This window comes from Felis catus, chromosome C1 (genome assembly GCF_018350175.1).
Source record: "Felis catus isolate Fca126 chromosome C1, F.catus_Fca126_mat1.0, whole genome shotgun sequence".
Lineage (NCBI taxonomy): Eukaryota > Metazoa > Chordata > Mammalia > Carnivora > Felidae > Felis > Felis catus.
This window is the reverse complement of record NC_058375.1, coordinates 79,960,455-79,981,378: the sequence shown is the minus strand read 5'-3', so window position 1 is coordinate 79,981,378 and position 20,924 is coordinate 79,960,455. Positions and strand designations below refer to the sequence as shown.

The 20,924-nt window shown below is 36.5% G+C and overlaps 1 pseudogene; it reads right to left on the bottom strand.

Moving 5' to 3' along the window:
- Window positions 1–11,422: 11,422 nt before the first annotated feature.
- On the bottom strand, window positions 11,423–11,674 carry LOC101081821 (annotated as a pseudogene).
- Between the last annotated feature and the right edge of the window lie 9,250 nt (window positions 11,675–20,924).

Here is a 20,924-nt window from a genome sequence, read left to right as displayed (position 1 = left end):
TTAAGATTTATTAACTGTTGGCTTAATGGTCAACACTTGGGCTCATACATCCCTTACTATATAACATGGGATGCATTTATGGGACATTGCTGTTATAGCTCTATATGACATTAGAGACTAGGGAGAAATGAGTAAATCACTCCTTTGTTCTGGAGCCTTGTTGTTAGTTAGCCTATATTGTACAGAATATAAAAGAATCGTATTGCTTCAAAAACCTAAAAAGTAAATAAGAGCCAACATTTATTGAGCCCTCTCTTTGTGCCATGAACTCTGCTAAATCCCTACATAAATGATTTCATTTCAGGTTCACTGCAACCTATAATATGTAGGTAAGTACTTTACTATTCCTGTCTTACAGATAAGGAAACTGAGGCTTAGTTATGATGTGCTCTAGGTTCCACTGGTATCACAGTTGGAGTCAAGTCTCAAACTGGTTATCAGACTCTTGGTGGTTACTACTCTTACTGTGTTATTACTAAGTATTATCAGGTAGTATTTAACAATATAAAATGCACCTTAAAAGTTTTTTCATTGTGGTAAAATATGTGTAACATAAAATTAGCCATTTTAACCATTTTTAGGTATACAATAACATTAACTACATTCACATTATTCTGCAACTGTTACCACTATCCCATCTCCAGAACGTTCTCATTATCCCATAATGAAACTTAGAAAATATACCTTTAAGTTCCTTCAGTTTTCTTTTAATGTATTGAGACAACAGAGTCAAAACATATGTCATAGAATCAACTGGCGTCTCTGTTTCCCCTTACCGTTAAAGCTCACATGTGAGAGTTCCACTTGGGCCTTTCTGTCTTTAGGGCCCTCTGGCGTCTCATCCAGCTTAAACCGTCAGTCTATGGGTGCTTCTAGTTTCCTGAGACATTAAGCAAGTATCTCCCAGAAGATGTTGCTGTTTCTAGAGTACTCACTGTGCCCTACTCTACTCAGTAACATGGCAGCAATTCCTCATAGGAAATTGTTTTATGACACATGGAAAGAATGTGAGTCAAGGGAAAGAGCAATAGTGGGGAGTCCTTTTAGAGCTGCCACGCCACTAGAAAGGTTTGTGGAAAGCATCTCATTCAAGTTTGCAAGAAGTCATTTGTGAAGGGTTGATCCAGACTTTCTTAGATAGGCTTATTTTACATAGTGAGAAGTTAATTAGCATCTATGAATATTTAAAGTCACTTTTGGTGCACTTCAGGCAATGTATTTCTTTTGATGTAGAGATGAAGAAGAGATGATCCCTGTGAAGGACTTGTCCAGAGATCTCAGAAGCAAATGAAATCACACCTCCCTTCCTTGAGTGATTAAAATTAATTTAAACATGATACTAAAGCGACACTACTTCCAGCTAACATTGTGTTGCTTACAGCATTTGTACAGCTATAAAAGTCTCTTTCAATGGCAACCATTGTATATTTTATGATAAGTTATCATCAATGTAATCTCTGGGTTTTTCTTTCCTAGAGGCAAGAAATTGTTTTGATGTGCTGATATGATTATATATGTAGATAATTCAGTAACATCTGGAGTTTAGCAAAGTTGCTACATTCACAATATGCAGATGTCCATTATATTCCTACATATCAGTAACTAATAGGCAATAAAATTTTTTAGAAAGATCTCTTAAAATAAGTTTGAAATACCTAAGAATAAATCTAACAAAATATATACAAGATCTTCATGGAGACAATCTAAACTCCATCAAGAAGCATTTAAAGAGATCTTGGAAAAAATGGGGTGCTCTGTGATGCGCATGGAATGGAAGCCTCAAAATTGTAAAGGTGTTCATTTACCTATCACTTATCGATTCAAATGTAGGGTCATCCAATGTAATTTTGAAAGTAGGCTGCAGACATGATTCCCCATCCCGCCTAAATACTTTAACGGTATTTCCTTGAAACAAGAACACTCCTATGGAACCATAGTAGGACAATCAAAATCAGGAAATTAACATTGATGTAGGACATCCAATCCATAGACTACATTCAAATGTGCTGATTGTCCCAGTGTTCTTTGCTCCAGCATCCCTAGGCAAGATCAAATGGTGCATTTCGTTGTCCTGTCTTACTACCTCCTTTGACCGGGAACAGTTTTTCAGTCTTTTCTTTCATGACCTTGATTTTTTGAAGAGTATAAGCCAGGTACTTTGTAGCATGTCCCTACATGGGTTTATCCAGTTTGGATTTATCCAGTTTTTCCTCAGGATACACATTTTTGTCAGAAATGATATTCTTCTCATTATATCCTACCAGGAGATACACAATGTCAAATTGTCCCATTGCTGGTCATGTTAACTTCGATCACTTGGTTTAGGATAGTATCTATCAGTTTTGTCTATTTTAAAATTAATAAAAAGAACTTTGTGAGGAGAGTTTTTGAGACTGTGAAGGTCCTGTTTCCCATCAAATTGTCACCAGTTTGAGTCTATTAACACCTGTTGCCTGAATCAATTATTACTCTTCTGGTTGCCAAATGGTGAATTCATCATTGCTTATGCTTTGATTGATGTGAGGAAAAGCAGTCCCTTCTCCATTCATTTATTGTTTATTCATTTATATCAATGTGAACTTATGGATTCCTCCTTTATTCAGTAAATTCCTATATATGACTATCATTTATTTCGATACTGAACTTTTTCCAGATTTGGTCTATGGGAGTCTATTACACCTTGCTTCTATGTCCTTTTGATTTAAAACAAAAATTTTTTTTAATGTTTATTTATTTTTGAGAGACAGAGGCTGAAGCATGAGCAGGGGAGGGGCAGAGTGATGGAGACAGAATCTGAAGCAGGCTCCAGGCTCTGAACTGTCAGCACAGAGCCCGACGCAAGGCTCAAACTCATGAACCGTGAGATCATGGCCTGAACCAAAGTAGGACGCTAAACCGACTTGAGCCACCCAGGCTCCCCTGTCCTTTTGATTTTTTTTTAGCTCTTCCTTATTTTTTGGCACATGAAGGTATCCCAAGCTTATCTTGTACTTTTTCCTGAGGAACATTGGTTCCTTTAAATGGAAAATAGTATATGGAAACCAAGACCTGAGAAGTGCTCATTGCTTTTGGAGAGTCATTGGTTTTAAGCCCTATTGGCAGACAGATCAAAGAAATACATGTGTGTACACACAGACATATGCTATATGTGTATCTATATATACGTATATATTGAAAAACCTTGAGTTCACATTAGTACCTTCAATTCTAACTCAATAGTTTAGAGTTTAGTATTTCCCTTTCCATATTTGTAACTCCTTTCTCTCATAGTGAGGAATCTGGCTCCCATAAACCTAAATATATTATTTGCTTACTTTTTATGTTCCAGCCTCCTGACAATGCTAGCTGCTGCATTGGGCCACCTAGCTCCAAATATGTCAAATATGTCAGCCACCACTGCACTGCCCTGACCACACGACTCCCTAATAACACCAGTTGAAACCCTAGTCTCAACCACAAGGACCAGGCCAGCTGAGCCTTGACCCTAATGATGTCAATACTAACCATTCAATCCTCAGCCCTGGTCATCTGGCTGAATCTTCCACCCCAATCAGAAGGAAGGGAAAGGACAAATTCATGATCTTTTGATAATAAGCAAGTATTAAGTATTTGTTTACTAAATTCACTAGGACAAGTCTGCAAATGAAAGGTTATACATATAAGCAATGTTTAAACATACATTGGTATATTTGTGAAATTCATAGAATGTTTTAAATTATTTTAATATCCCTTTTGTTCCCACTCTAATACTTGCAAGTAAATTTTAAATATTAATACTTCCTGAATAACTAAGCCATATTACATATGCTGTTTTTTAATGTCTTTACAACCAAAGTTTATTACCCTATATACATAAAATTAACATACTTTTCAGAAAATAGGGTGAAAAAGACTACTTTCCCATGTTTCTGAGTTACAAATGTGAATAGACCAATGAGCTTTTCATTGTCTAGAGAGTGATAATTGGTAAATGAATGTGGCCCTGAAATAAAATCAGGGCACAGACCAAGTATGGTAAGATCTTATTTACAATTGTAGGCACAAAGCCTGACACAAGGTTGCTCTCCACTAAATTAATTATCTGTATCTCATTTCATTTTACACCAGAAATTTGCTTTTTGAGATCTACTTCCAATGAATTAAAAACTTTCCTGCATCCAGCTATTTTCTTGAAAGTTGTGAGAGTTCATCTAGCCGGGTGCCAGTGAAATCAGTCCATGGTGGTGGTATTCAGCACAGGAGAAAGCTGTGAACCTATGAATTCCCCGTCGACAAGTGCAGATACATATTTAACTCAGATTCACTGGGAGATTTAAATGACTTTTTGTTTTAACTTGAGTCATAAATGCAGAAGTGTATAATATATGTGTATTGTTTAAAGAATAAAATGTACTCTCAATATCCCCTTCAGAGAATGTTAGGGAGACACCAGAGCAGCCTCCCTGATCACATGACTGTCTCTTCCCCTCCTCCGACACACACCCTCTCTGGTGTAACCTCTGTCTTGAATTCTATGTTCACCATTTCCTGGCTTTAAAAAAAAATTGCTACCTATATATTATTTAATTTTGACTGTTTTAACCTTTTACCAGAGCATCACCAGAGTCTTTTGTGGCTTCTTACATTCATATTTTTGAGATTAATCTATGTAAATGTTTGTAGCTGCAAGCATATTTTTCCTTTTTTTAAGTACTGTAAAGTATCCCTGTGGTAAATTTACCAAGGCAAGAATTCTTAACTGCCTTTTTCAGATGAGCAAATAGACTTCAAGGAGATTAAATAACTTAACTTTATGTTATATAGCTAATAAGAAAGGGTGCTAAGACTTGGACCCAGGTGTCTTTATTATAAATGCTGTCATTTCTAAATTCATCTTCAATTTTTAAGCCAGAGGCTGTCATAAATAATATACTTTCAGGCTAAAGTTTTTCCTACTAGTTGCTAGGATACTAAAATTTAGGGTTATATTCCAACTCCAAGGTCATTTTTAGTGTACATGCGTATTAAAGTTTATTCATTTCTTAAAACCACTGCATCTAAAATTGAAGTTTTTCTGGATTGCAGCAAATTTTGTAGGTTAAACTTTGCTAATAATGAGAGAATAACAGAGCAGTGATGGAATAAACAAACAATTCTACCTCTCCACACTCAGTTCCAAAAGAATAGTTTGGAAAACAGTGCTGTAATGGAGAGCTATTAAGGAATTTAAGTATATAGAGAATAGTGTTTGCATGAGATCTCCTAGCTTCTGTTTATAATCAGGAAAAGAGTCAGCAATCCAGGTGAGAAATAGGTCCTAAATTAAGCCACTGACCTAATTCCAGTTTATTTTTAGGAACATAATTGACAGGGATTAGTGACCCATTGTGAATGTGGAGTTAGTGAAGGTTGAGGGTGGAGTTGGCAGGGTAGAGAAAGTGATGCTTACCCTGGAAGCCAGGGACAGAGTAGTTCTTTTTACATGCTAGAAGTGAAAACAAAGGATTGAAGTTAAACATCTTACTTGCTCCTTTAGGCAGAATGAGATCCCATGACTGGTAGTAAAACAGAGGCAGATTTTGTTTCAGTGCTCTCTAAGGAATCCATTTATGATTAGAACTGTTTATAAATAGAATGCATTATCTTGTGATTTGGTGAATTCCTCAAAACCGGAAAAGTATTCAAGGCAAACACTAACCTCCTATAAGGATTATTACTAGGGAGGAAGTTGGGCTAGATCTGTAAAGTCTTCAAGCTCTGATCATAATTTTATGACCTTGAATTTAAAGTGAAGGAGATGTTTCTAAAATCACTGCATTAAGCAATTTTAGTTTTTTCATTATGCCCCTCTTATTAATGTAGGCAAGGAAACATTATACCTCATTAGAGACATCATTAAAGACTTTTTTTTTCAACGTTTATTTATTTTTGGGACAGAGAGAGACGGAGCATGAACGGGGCGGGGGCAGAGAGAGAGGGAGACACAGAATCAGAAACAGGCTCCAGGCTCTGAGCCATCAGCCCAGAGCCAGACGCGGGGCTCGAACTCACGGACCGCGAGATCGTGACCTGGCTGAAGTTGGACGCTTAACCGACTGCGCCACCCAGGCGCCCCATTAAAGACTTTTTAAAGTGCTGGGGGGCAAAAGTCAACCCAAAATTCTATGTAGAATAAAAATATTCTCTATAAATGTGAAATGTAGAAGTTTAAAAAAAAAAGTTACTAGCAGGGCTGCATTAACTAAAGTCTGTAGAGAGGTCTTTAGGCAGAAGGAAAGTGATCCTAAGTAGAAATACAGAAATGGAAAGAAGATTTTTACAAAAAGTGAATGCGAGTGAATTTTGACTGTTACAAAACAATACTGGCAATGTGAAGTTTAAAAATTTTGTAGAGTTAGAATACATGGTAACAATAATATGGAAAAGGTGGAAAACATGGAAGAATAAAGTTCTGGTATCATCAAGGAAGTGGTAAATACAATAATTTGTATTAAATTTAACCCAAATGTGTATCATAACATCAAAAAGAGTAATCCAAAAGAAGACAAGACAGAAAAAAAAAAAAAAGGTAAATGAAACAGTGGGTCAGATAGAAAACAAGTAGTTGGATAGTAGGTATAAAATCACCTAAATCAGTAATTACATTAAATGAAAATGGATCAAATACTTCAAGTAATAAGCTAATGTCAGATTGGGGAAGAAAACAAAGCCTACGTATGTATTTCTGATTTACAAGACACACATGTTAAGTAAAGGTGCGTAGAAAGTACAAGGATGGCAGAAAATCAACCATATAACAGGTAATGAAAAAAACAGGTGTAGCTACAGTAATGTTAGATAAAACAGATTGAAGTCGGGAAGCATTACTGGAGAGGAAGAGGGATATTCTGAAATGGTAAGCCAGTTTACCAGGAAGATTTCACAATTGTAAATAACATTATTTCAGATTTATAAGGCAAAAAATAGACAACTAAAAAGAAAAATGGACAATCCACAATCATAAGGGTTACTTTAACATACCTCTAAACAAACAGATAAAAAAGTAGGAAAAATAATAGATCTGAAGAACAGTTAACAAACTTGATGTGATTGATACATAGAAAATACTGCCAACAATGACAATGTTTTACTTAAAACCATATTTAAAATTTATCAAAACTGACAATAAGCAGGCCATAAAGGAAGCCCCAAAACATTTCAGAGGATCAAAATAATTGAAAATATGCTCTGACTTCAGGGAAATGATGCTCGAAATCAGTAACAAAAGATCACTAGAAAATTCTCAGGTGCCTGGAAATTAAACAGAACACACTTCTAAATAATCCATGGAACGAAGAAGAAATAACAGGCTTTAGAAAATATTTTAAGCTGAATGATAATGAAGATGTGCCATATCAAAAGTTGTGGGCTACAGCTAACACAATGCTTGGAGAGAAATGTATAGCCTTAACTATAGTTACTAGAAAAGTTGAAAGACTAAAATCATTTACACTTCATCTCAAGAAGCAAGAAGAGTAAAACAAAGAATGCAGAAAGAAGAAAACAATAAAAATCAGAAATCGGTGAAATAGAAAATGAAGCTAAGGGCACTTGGGTGGCTCAGTCAGTTAAGTGTCTAATTCTTGGCTTCAGTTCAGGTCATGATCTCACAGTTCCTGAGATGGAGCCCCACATTGGGCTCTGCACTGACTGAATGGAGACTGGGATTCTCTCTCTCCCTCTCTCTGCCCCTCCCCCATTCTCTGCCCCACCCCGCCACTGTCCCTCAAAATAAATAAACTTTTTTTTAAAAAAAAAGTTAAACAAAAACAAGCTAAAAGCTTGTTCTTTGAAAAGTTTAAGAGAACTGACATACCCCCATTAAGACATCAATAAAAAAAGAGAAAAAGTAACATCAGGAATGAAAAATACATTATCATTGGAGACTACACCAACAATGAAAAGATGTGATGATAAAATGAACATTTAACATCAATTTTAAAATGTGAATAAGGACAAATACCTCAAAAAATTAAACTGACAACACAAATGGAAAATCTGGAGAGTGTCTTCTGTTAGTGGAAGTTGAATCAGTTATTCAAAAGTCTTTCCACAAAGACAATATAAAGCCTTTTCAGTGAGCTCTTTCAAACATTTGAGGAAGAAATTACCTTAATTTTAAACAAATTCTTCCAATAAATAGAAAAATGGAATATTTCCCAACTAAGTCCATCCTAATCATGATATCAAAACATGACAAAGGCATCATGATGTATAATAAGGGAACCTGAAATAGATACAAAAGATAATATCTCACTACCAAGTGACATTAATTCTCAATGTATGCAAATGTGGCTTAACACTTGAGAAACCAATGTACTCTGCCACGTTAATTTTTATGAAGGGAGAAAAATAGTTATCTCAACTGATACAAATTGGAAAAAGGATTTGATGAAATTTAACAACCATTTATAAAAAATTCTTAGCAAACTATGAGTAGAACTTCTGTAAACTGCTATACAGTCTACTAGCAGACATATCTGGTGGTAAAATACTGAAAGTTTTGCCCTTGAGAGCAGGAATGACACAAGGATTCCCATAATCACTTCTTCTATTCAACATTGTACTAGAGATTCTTGCCATATATAATAAGGCAAGAAAAGAAAATGAATGGCATAAAGACTAAAAAGGAAGAAATAAAATAGTCATTTGTTTGCAGATACTATGTACATAGAAAATCCAAATGAATTTACCGACTATTAGAATTAGTAGGTGAATTTAACAAACTTCTTACAAGTACAGTACTCAAAAGTCACTTATATTTATAAATCAATACCAAATAGAAAATGGACTTTATGAAGTGATATCATTTAAAATAACACTCAAAACATCCAAGAGCTCAGAAGTCTAAGGGGACATGTGTAGAGATATTTATTTCTATACTGAAATACACAAACTATTTTTTATATGAAGAACCAAACAAATAGAAGGATATTCCATTTTTGTGGGTTGGAAGATTCAAAAATATGGAGATAGTAGTTCTCACCAAACTGGTGTAGACAGTCAACCCAGTCTTACTGATTCTTGTTAATTTTTACAGATGTGCTTTAAGGTACATTAACATAGGCGGTCTTATGATCCTCAGAGGCAGAATAGGTGTTCTGAACTTTCCTTTAGTGGCCTCAAAGAGGATATCTGCCCAGAGGTAATATGGCTAACAAGAGAAGAAGGTAGAAGAACCCACAAGCTTCTTTTTTTGACCTTTTTCTTTCTCCTCCACTCTCCCACCAGACTGCTCCAGTCTTGTTCTTCCTGGCTGTGTTCCCTCCTCCTAGGACCCCAGGCTGCATAAGGTACAGTCTAGGATTTAACCTACCTCAAAGTCCACAGCTGTGTTTGTGTGTGCGTGCACGCTATATATTACAGAAATTTTATTCATTTAAATAAATCCCTTGAATTTAAACTTAGAAAAACCTCTCCACACAGCACTGGGGCTTATAGGCTGACTGTTAGCAACTACTTTGGGTCCCACTTTAAACCAAGTGCTATTTGAGGGACCCCCTGGAGATGTGGGCCCTAAACATTTAACTGAATATTTATAATTAGCTTTGTAGAAAACAAAGTGTTTCTAGCTATCACCAGAAATTAAGACCCATTCTAGAACAAGCCCTAAATTATTTAGGATCCTGTAAAGACTTCATGTAATAAAGACAAAAATCTCCTAACATGACAGAGTTGTGTGGGTTATGTTAGTTGCAAATTCTTTTGGTTAGCCATTGAATAAGTCTTTTCTTTCCTCACTACTTCCCTTTGTTTAAACTAAATCTAATTTCAAAGGGAATTCTTTAAAGCCTATAATCTTATTTGGGCTAAGCTATTATCTGAAAACGTTCCTCGTAAAATAATGTTCCCAGAGCTGTTCAGGGTTTCCCCGATGTTAGCCAACTCCATTGAAATCACATAGAAGTCGTGACTGGCCAAATATTTGAGGTATGATATGTGATCATTAAATGTATAGTTTTAAAACATTTTAGACATAACACTTGTTGGTAGTGGGGATGGACCACTGGGGACGCACTGGCCTGGGAATGAGGAAACCCGGGGACATGACAGCCGTCCTCACATACTGGAGTGTGAAGAGATTACAGGGACACGGCTTGTCTGCTCCTTTAGGGAGAAGTGTGACCAGAGGCTGGGATTCATAGGTGGGCAGACTGCTGCTGAAAAATGTCAGGAAGCCATTTTACAGTTAGAATAGTTCTAAATGGAACATGTGACCCCATGATTTCTCAGTCGGTGAGAACACATTCAAAACAAAGACTAGATGACCACATATCTCTTAAACATATTTCGAAAGGAATCTTTTGGAGGGAAAGATGTTGGTTTAAGTCATCTCTCAGCCCTAAGATCGTTAAGGCCTTGAGGTGAGTGAAATCTTCCTCTTAGATATCGCCCTCTTTGTAACATCAGCAGGGAGCAGATAAACCTCATTACCTAGTCCACACAGCATCCTTTGCTGACTGACATGGCTTGTGTCCTGTGCTCTCACCTCCCTGCCAGAGATCTTTATTCCTGTTTCCTGTTCTCCCATCTTCCTGGGCAACATGAATGTGATCTCACTGTTGCTGTATTCATAGATATTTTTTTATTTTATTTTTAGAATTGTATTTATTTATTTTTTAATGTTTATTTTTGAGAGAGAGAGACAGAGACAGAGTGAGAGTGGGAGAGGAACAGAGAGAGAGGAAGACACAGAATCTGAAGCAGGCTCCAGGCTCTGAGCTGATAGCATAGAGCCCGATGCAGGGCTCAAACTCACAGACCATGAGATCATGACCTGAGCTGAAGTCGGAAGCTCAACCAACTGAGCCACCCAGGCACCCCTAGAATTTTATAATATACATTAGATATTTCTGTAAAAGGTATTCCATTTTTCAAAGGAGTTTCTCCTATTTCCCTGTTCTATTTTCCTTAGAGCAATAAGCAATAATTACTACTCTCGTAAGGAAGCTGCTCGGTTGTATTGGACAGTAATTATATCTTTATGTTTTAAGGCTTATCACCCCAACCCCCCTTTCCTTTCACTGCACAGTTTCACTGCACCATTTCATAGTAAAAGTGTACTCTGCTCAAATTCAAAGAGCCTGAACAAAAGCTAGAGGCCCAAGGATTTGGGGGTACTGATTTAGGAGCAGGGCCTACTGGCACAAACCTTCTAATTATTCATAACTACAAAAATAGCAATGAAAGCTACTTTAATGAAAAAGGAACTCGGGAATGAGATCATTAAATATAACTAAACACATTTTAAATATAAATGTCATGTATTTCCTGATTAGTGTCAGGTACATACCTAAGCTATCTATCCCGAATTCTGGTCTCAGAGAAAAAGGTCAGAGACCATTATAAGCAAGGTGCTTCACCTTGGCAGGTCCATTTAAAACAATGAGATCTTTTGGAAGAATCATTTCAGTCTTTTTTTTTTTTTTTTTTTTTTTTTACCAGAGATTTCCATTGGTCCTTTTCTTGGTAATCCATTTATGTCTGCACCCTTATATTCTACTTTGCCTTTGTTTTTATCACGGGACTCTCAAAGAACTTTTTTAGGCCACATAGGACTAACAAAAGGGGATATCAGAGGGTATGTGTATTGCTCCAGGAATTTTTTGTAGATTCAGAGAAGAAATGGAATGACAAGGCTACCAATGCACACCATCCTCCCAGGCTTGAGGTCCTGAACAGTGACCACCAGGCACAAGTGGAAATGTTGGCACCTCCGGAGAGAGGAAGATTTTTGTGTATTCTAGACAGCTTTAGGTCACATTGTATACATTTCTTTGTAATTCAATTCAACAAGCATTTAATGACAATTTACCATGTGCCATCCACTATACCAGATAATGCAGACAAAATAGAAGTTAAAAAATACTTCCTGTCTTTGTGAAGCGGACAACCTATTACTGTCAGAAGCTGGCCCTCAGGGAGTTCTAGTTTACATTTAGAAAAGTCCAGTTTGGCTAAATACCTTTTTTTTTTCCAGGAATGATAGCAGAATTTTCCTGTATACAAAGTTTGAGGATACAAGCAAATGTTTATATTGAAACTAAAATAGTATGACTCGTATTTTTCCAAAAAGCAGATAATTTGAAAAATAGCCATTTATTGGATCTAGATACAAAAGGCATCAGAATTAATTATAGCCCTGGTTTGTACAAATATGGGTTGATAATGTGTCAATCAAATGTTACAAGTACAGGTATTAAAATGGCCAGTAAAACTAATTTATCTAATATGTACTGGCATAGTACTAAAATTACAGACTGGAAATTCTGCCATGAATCAATGACACCTAAGGTATGTGTTGTGTAAAGTGAGAATTCTTTACAACTTCTGGTCCCACAGTTAAGTATATTAGTCTAACTGCTCAAAAGGGGTCAAACTAGACTTCTGAAATTTATAGAGTATTTTATGTTGTTCCTAAATGGTTTTGGCTATGGTCTCTCTAACTCATTATGCACATACATATATATGTATATTTTTTATTTCTTTAAAATATACCACTTTATTCACTGTTTTTCTCTGTATGACAATTTTTTTAGTTGCAGGACTTCATAGCCACGATGGCAAAGTCTCCACTGTTAACTGCTAGTTTATGCTAGCACTGTTTATACACTAGTAGAGCTAAATTCCAATATATATTTGAAAGTAGAACCCTACATGTTAAATTTGGTCTGCTTACTATCTGCTTGCTGATAGTATCAATAATCACAGGGTCTAAAAAGCATGGCAATAAAAAACAGAAAATTTCTGCTGGCTTTATTCTGGGTACTGCACTAGATACTTAATTCTATTTATTTTACCTCATATAAGAATGCTGTGATATAAAAAAGATAGAATTAGCTTCATTAAACACATAGTCCAGCAGGCCAAGATCAGTGTCACAGCATACCCCATATCATACCCCTAGTGAATTGTTCAGTCAGGATTTGAAGCCAGTCTGATGCCTGTATCTGTGCTTATTTCATTATCCTATTATTTAGGGCTCCCAATTATGAATAGTAATATTTTTTTCTTTTTTTTTTTCTTTTTTTTTTTTGCTTAGAAAACACATTTATTTTTCATTGTGACTGGGAACTCCAAGATCAAGGTGTCGGCAGATTCAATGTCTGATGAATCTCTTCCTGGTCTCCAGTCTGCCATTTTATTACTGTACCTTCAGATGGTAGAAAGAGCAATGTCATTTTTCAAGTGCTTATTATATACCAGAAAATTGTGAACACTTTTCATGATTACATCATTTAGGCCACACATCATCATAGATACAATTATGATTTTTTTTTCTTGTTAGATGAAGACAGGGACAGTGACATCGCCTTGCCCAGTGCAAAAGCAGTAGAGCTGAGCTAAACCCAACACGTGGGCCTCAGAGTATGCACTCTTACCCATTACACGATAAGTTTGTCCCTCGGAACTTAAGGAACATATTTTAGTTGGTGCCCATAGCCCGACCACAACCGCTCAGTTCCCTTAGAGTGGTCCTTAAATGTGGGGAAGGACCTGGGAAAGAAACACGAGACAGCATTGCCCTGGAAGCCCAGGGGAGACAGGTCAGTGGTGTCAGGTAAGGAGGAAGGTCAGCTGAGATGAAGACTGACCAGCGATTCTGATGGCCTCCTGTCTGCAAAGCTCTGCCTAAGAGATGTGGGGGGAGGGCCCGGCAACGGGAAAGGACTGCCTGCTGTGCTCAGGGCAGCTGAAGTTCAAAGCCAGAATGGTGCCGAGCCACAGACTTGTTTGATGTTTTCCAGCAGTAAAGAGGAGCCATGAGCAGAGGGCTGGAATTTTCCAGGAATGGGAATTTTTCGGGGGAGACAGACACTGCAAAAAAGGACAAGGTTTGAAGGAGCTGAGCATTCTAGTTTGAGAAAACGTGGGCCACGGGTCCAGACTGTAGGAGAGAGAAGAAAGTAAGCCTGGGGGTAAACAGTAAATGGGGAGAATGGTGTTGTCTTTACCAAAAACAGAACAATTCAACCTTAATGGGACAGGACGAATGTTATAGTGCATTTATTAGTTGATCAGATAAGAAGGGGCATCTAAGGCATCTAATAGGATATGTTCTCACTGTGGGTTGAATGTAACTGAAAACAGCAAATAGAGTGAGTTGGCAAAAGCCTTGGGATTCAGGGCACACCTGCGTTTGGTTGTTGTGTAAATTGGTGTAGCTTTTCTGAGGTTTATTTATCAATATATGCCTGTTAAAATCATGACAACTCTTTGATCCAACAATTTCACTCCTATGAATTTGTCTTGTGGAAATATTTGCTGAAATTTTCATAAAAGTAATTTCATAGAAACGTTTTTTTTAACTAAGTGTGTTTAAAAAAAACAAAACAAAAACTGTGTTTTGTAGTTGTTTATTACATTAACTTAAATACACATTAAAAATAAATAAATACACACTCATATATAACTTTACTATTTCATTCAAAGTATAGCTTTGATCTTTTAATATAATTTTGGGGATAGGTATTTCTAGTGAGTAGCTAACAGTTTTTCTCTAAAGCAGAAAAGAATATTCACTAATACCTATGCATCTTGTAGACTGAGAATAACTTGTTTAAAAAAATTATATAATTTCTCTATTATTCTGAGAGTGAGTCCATCTGTCAATTGGGCTTTTTTATCAAGGGATACCCAAGTTTGATTTTGATATATAAAGTGACAACCCTTTTCCTTTCTTTTCTCTTCCTTTTTTTTTCTTTAGGACATTATATACCTGTTTGCAGACAAGAACTCAAAATGAAAAATGCCTGAAAAAAACCCTTATCAGCTTCCTCTTCTTTTTTAAGTTTCTTTATTTTGAGAGAGAGAGAGAGAGAGAGAGAGAGAGAGAGAGAGAGAGAGCGCTGAAGCATGAGAGGGGCAGAGAGAGAGAGAGAGGGAAACAGAATCTTAAGTAGGCTCTATGCCATCAACACAGAGCCCCAAGCGGGGATTGATCCCACAAACCATGAGATCATGACCTGAGCCAAAATCAAGAGTTAGTTGCTTGTTTAGTTATTTATTTTAAGAGAGAGAGAGAGAGAAGAAATAAGAAATGTAAATTAAGAACAGTTTTTCAGGTCTTCTATAGAATCTGGTGAAACCATCCAATGAGGTTAAGTAATTTAGTTTTATCAGGATGTGAACCCAAGCAAATCTGATTTCTAAGACTGTGGTAGTTCTATCCCATAATGAAGTATATATTACAAGAAATGTTGATCATAATAAATAGCTAAAATAAACAGATTTTATTAGGTCAGGTACTGTTTTACATACTTTGCCTCTACCTCTCAACAAACTCTAGTGAGCTCTTTATTGATTTATGAGGTTATACATCTGTGAATTCAGTCAAACTTGGCTATTAATTAAATGCCCTTCAAGTTGGGTTTGTAAAAAATTAATTGACATTCATTCCTTTTTAAAGAAAACAACAGGTTTTTGGCCTGGGACCAAGATGTTCTTTAAAAAAAAACAGTAAATATCCAGATCTTGCTCAACTTCGAGTTCTTTCCGAATTTGTGCTTTCAGAGCACTGAAAACATTGCACCCAAAACAAGCAGTGACATTCTGTACACCTCTTGAGTGACATCATTACATTTTATGTTTTGAAGCTTACAAATACAAAATGCCGATTTAAAATTTTTTAAATTCCATTGATTATTTTGTTTCCATAAAATGCCCTCTTTTAATCTATTTTCAATAAGGCACAGCTGTCAAACTAATAAGTACAATCAGTAAGAAGCAATTTTACCCTCTAGAATGGAACTAAGTGCTGATTTATAGAAATAATGTTTCTGACTACAGTAGTTTAAAAAAAAAGTCTCCAATATAAATTATGTACTTGTAAAAAGAGATGACAGGATTTTTTTTAATAGTTGTCTCCTGGTAAACATAAGCTTCTGTCCTCCAAATGACAATTGACAGCTTCATTTTCAAATATTTTATGTAATAGCCATAGGCTAGCAACTGTGTTTATGTATGTGTGTGTGTGTGTGTGTGTGTGTGTGTGTGTGTGTGTATAAATGTTTATTTATTTATTTTAAGAGAAAAAGAGCACAAGCAGTGGAGGGACAGAGAGAGGGGGAGAGAGAATCACAAGCAGGCTCTGTGCCATCAGCACAGAGTCCCACATGGGGCTCAGTCCCATGAACTGTGAGATCATGACCTGAGGTGAAATCAAGAGTTAGATGCTTAACTGAGTGAGCCACCCAGGCATCCCTATATATTTTTATACCAGAATCATAGTATTTATCAGTGATGGTCATCTGGATTGCATAAAGAAGATGCACCTAAGCCTGTTTCTGAATCATGTGGTTTAGTTAAATCTCATTAGTTGGATTTTAAAATATGTTGATAGTTTCAGCACTTAGTCTTTGACATATATAAATTTTAAATTTCCAGTCAAATTCAGTGCTGACAACATAAATATTTTATGTAATGGTGGAAAAAATCCAGAACTGGATTACAGATTTAAAAAATCAAAGTGTATACACAACAAAGCAGAAATATTGGGAGAGGGATGGACTCCTAGTGTTTCAAAGCCATCAAACCTTATTCTGAATAGTATGACTTCTGTGAATCTCACATTCACAAATGAGATTAACTGTATTTTTTTATTGTAAAGGGACACATAATTGTGAACAACTGAAATATTGGCATAAAACAAATACAATACAGTTTTAAGTTTTTTCACAATTAAATAAAACATTTAAACTTTGTTACATATTTATAATACATCAATTATATATAGTATATATAATAAATAATTATAGATCTTTATGTGTGAACGATGCACAAATTGTTAACCAGTACAGAGATCAGATTAAGTTTGTTTCTGAATAGTTGAGTACGTCACGTTAGAGTATGATATATGGTTTAAATCAGAATGAAAAAGCTATGGCCCACAGAGCACATCTGGTCTGCCACCTGTTTTCATAAATAAAGTATTATTAGAACATAGCCATGCCATCCATTTACCTAGTGTCTGTAGCTGCAAAGTCAGAGTTGAGTAGTTAGGACAGAGACCCTATGGTCTGCAAAGCCTAAAATATTTCCTATCTGTCCCTTTACAGAAAAAAGTTTGCTGATCCCTGAATTTGATGAATGAGTCCGACTATGAGTTGACTATTTCACCTGCTATTCTAGTAAGTGTTGTTTGTGCCTATAGGAATTCCCTCTTCTGGCTTTTGACTAATGTGTTTAAAAGATAGCCAAGATAGTCTAAATGTCCACATTAGTCCATTCATATCGTATTTACTTGTTGATTTTTTTATGACCTTGTTAGAGCTAATATATATATATATATATGTATATATAGTATAGTATATATAGTATACATATATACACTCATTTTTAAAACCTATTTCAAAGACTCGTGTCTCCTCTGAAATCATGGCCTCAGATACTTTTCAAGACGGTGAGCCATACATTTGGTTTTCAACATTTTGAATCACACTTCCTTTGGTTATGAAATGAAATACATTTCATGGGAAGTTATATTATAGTTCTAAATGGCACTAAGAACTAGAGGGAAATGAATAGCCCGCCCTCTTTGCCCTGGAGTTTTGCCTTTAGTCCTTACTATATGAAATATAAATCACATTACTTAAGGAAGCCTAAATAGAAAATCATGGTACCTAACAATTATTGAGACTCCATTATGTGCCAGGTACTGCTAGGTACTCTATATACATTCTCTCATTACATCCACATAAGCAGAAGAAACAGGTTGGTGAGTTTCTCCATTTTACAAATGAGAAAACTAAGTCTTAATTAAGACACTTGCCCAAAATCACAGAACCCGTAATCAACAGAACCAAGACTCACACATAGAATGGTCAGATTACTAAATCAGGGCGCTTAATCTCACTATTAAAAATAGGTGTGAGTATTTTTGCACTTTAATATACTTTCACATGTCCTTTAACATGTTAATATAACCAACCCAGAGAATATAATGGAATTACTCAGTAAATTGACATCTTTGTTTCCTCTCACTGGCAAATGTCAATGTGAGAACTGTTCCTTGCTGTCATTCCTTCTTTCTTGCCTGATTTTTCTGTCCATTCCCAACACCCTACCTGTATAATCTGAGACAAGCAAGGAAATCCTGCCTTCAGGGTCCCTGGAGTCTCATCCTATTTTTAATCCTCAGCCTGTTGACACTCACCAGCTTCTGAAGGCCATTAAACAAGAAGAGTTGCTACTTTTTCTATTGTGGAAATCACTAACTGGAAGGTGACATTACAAATGGGTAGGGAAATTTGCCTGAGGGAAAAGAGCAGTAGTATTGAGCTAAAAGGCCTACTGACTACCAGAAGTCCTCATGGTTAGTGAACTGTGTAGGTGCATGAAAATGGTACCTGAGGAGTTGGGGAATTCTAGGTAATCTGGCTCCATAACTTCAAGTGTTAATTACAAAGATGAAAGGGCATTTGAAGATGGTTCTTACCGTGCACATTTGGGCAATAAATATTTAGGAATATGGAGATGAACAAAGTGTGTTTCCTGTGGTGAATTTTTGATCTAGAGACCTCAAAAGCAAACAGAATAAGACCCTCTCTTCCTTAAATCATTTACTTGAAAAATGGTACGATGGCTTCCTTGGACCCAGCCAGTATAATGCCTGTTACATTTGTAAACTCTGGAGGGTCCTGTAACATAAAATCTATTCTTGTAATTGTATTTGGGGATGGAGTGGAGTAGTAACCCAATGTCTGCATCATACTTAATGGATGAACAACACCAGAGGCAAACTGATCTAGAGAAACATAGTAAGAATGCTGATCACTACTGCTATTTAACTACTATTGAACATTGTACTGGAAATATCAGCTAATATAATTAAGCAAGAGAAAGAATGTAGAGGTAAAAAACTTGGAAAGGACAAGATAAAATGATCACTATTTGTAGATGAAATATAATTGTAAGCCTACAACCTCAAAGAGAATCACCAACAAAGTATAAAGAGTAGGAGAATCCAGCAAGATGATCGGGTACAGGGAAAGGATCCTAAGTTAATGAGTAGCACCTAACAGCTATCTTGAACGAGTAGCACTGACCCACCTGTTGATAATTGCCGCTGGTAAGGGGTAACCACACGATTGATTGTTTTATTTAGATTTTCTGATTGAAAAACAAAATGTGTTACCCTCCCAACTGTGAAAATTCTTTTCAAGTCCGTGTCCACAAATTACCCAACAGAATCTTCCTGAGCCAATACAGAGAATAAGGTAAGCTAATTAAACATTTTTCCTAAGCAGCCTATTAAACAAAAATCTCAATGGAAGTTTTGGCATGTTTATCATCTGAGGGCCACCTCCATTTGTTCCTTCCCCCGCGATAGCAGTGGTCCCACCAGAGATCTGTCCACTTATGTGAATTGGGTCTTTTGAGCATTTTTCCAAGAAAAGGTAACTTTCCAGGCAGGTTTGTTGTAGCTATTTCAATAATCATTGTGCATATGTCTCCTGTAATAATACTTAAAATCAGATGATGCTGACCCAGTTAGAGCTAAGGATTAAAGAAATCTGCTTAGAAGTGAATTGAGTCCACTAGATCAACTGCCAAGAGAAAAGCATTCCGCAGAATGCCCTTCAGAGAACCTCTCATTAGCCAGACTGCAAAGCTTTGATTTCTTTTCACTTGCTATACGACTGCCTGGGTTTCATTTAAACATGGATGTAATATGTGTTCATAGGTGTTCACAGAATATTCGGTTTAGTCTTTCATTTTTCCTGGACACCATATTCAGTCTTATGCAGAACTCAGTTAAATTATCACTCTACCCTAAAATAAAAATTAAAGACCATACAATCTTAATACAAATTGTATATACTCTAGGTATTTTCTTCATATGATTTTTATATAACTTCCAATACATCAGAATTATGAAAAAGTTAAAGCAATGCCTTTTAAACTAGAACCAGTTTTGACCCTAAGCCTTTAATCTGAAATACCAAAACCAAGAGCAAAGTCTGTTGTTCCTCCCATCAACCAGAGGCCATAGAATCTGCACAGAAATACATCTGTGCTTTCGTGAACTACTGCCAATTTTGCATTTATCCTTCCTTCTATGCATTTGTTTCTATGTTGGATTTGATGTTATCTGTGGCTGTTGTGTTTTGTCTATAATGTGTTCTCTCTCTTTTTTTTTTTAATGTTTTATTTATTTTTGAGAGAGAAAGACAGAATGGCAAGTGGAGGAGGGGCAGAGAGAGAGGGAGACACACAGTCCAAAGCAGGCTCCAGACTCTGAGCTGTCAGCACAGAGCCCAATGTGGGGCTCAAACTCATGAACCGTGAGATCATGACCTGAGCCATAGTCAGACGCTTAACCAACTGAGCCACTCAAGGGCCCCGTCTGTAATGTGTTCTTAATACACATCCTATGTCAGATGCATTTGTTATAGGCTAAAAAATCTCAGGTGCCCTTCAGAAGGGAGGAGTTTTAATAGCCAATGTCTTGAGCCTTGGGTCTGCATTACACCCACCTGGGGTGATTTGTTTATTCAAACATGGATGTTGCCCCTGAAGGTTCCTATTCAATAGATGTGGGGTGGGTCTGGGGTGTGTGGGTGGCTCAGTCAGTGAAGCGTCCGACTTGGACTGAGGTCATGATCTCATGGTTTGTGAGTTCGACCGCCATGTCAGGCTCAGAACCTGGAGCCTGCTTTGGATTCTGTGTCTCCCTCTCTCTCTCTCTGCCCCTCCCCTGCTTGTGCTCTCTCTCTCTCTCAAAAGTAAATAAACATTAAAAAATTAAAAAAAAAATATGTGAAGTGGGCCTTACCACTAATTCTGATGCACAAGTAAGAGTTGAGAGGCACTCTTTTTAATATTATGTCAAGTCCTGTCCATAGTACCCAGCATACTGACCCTCAAAAACTCTTTCTGTAACTGGTGAACTGGTTTGAGATGGA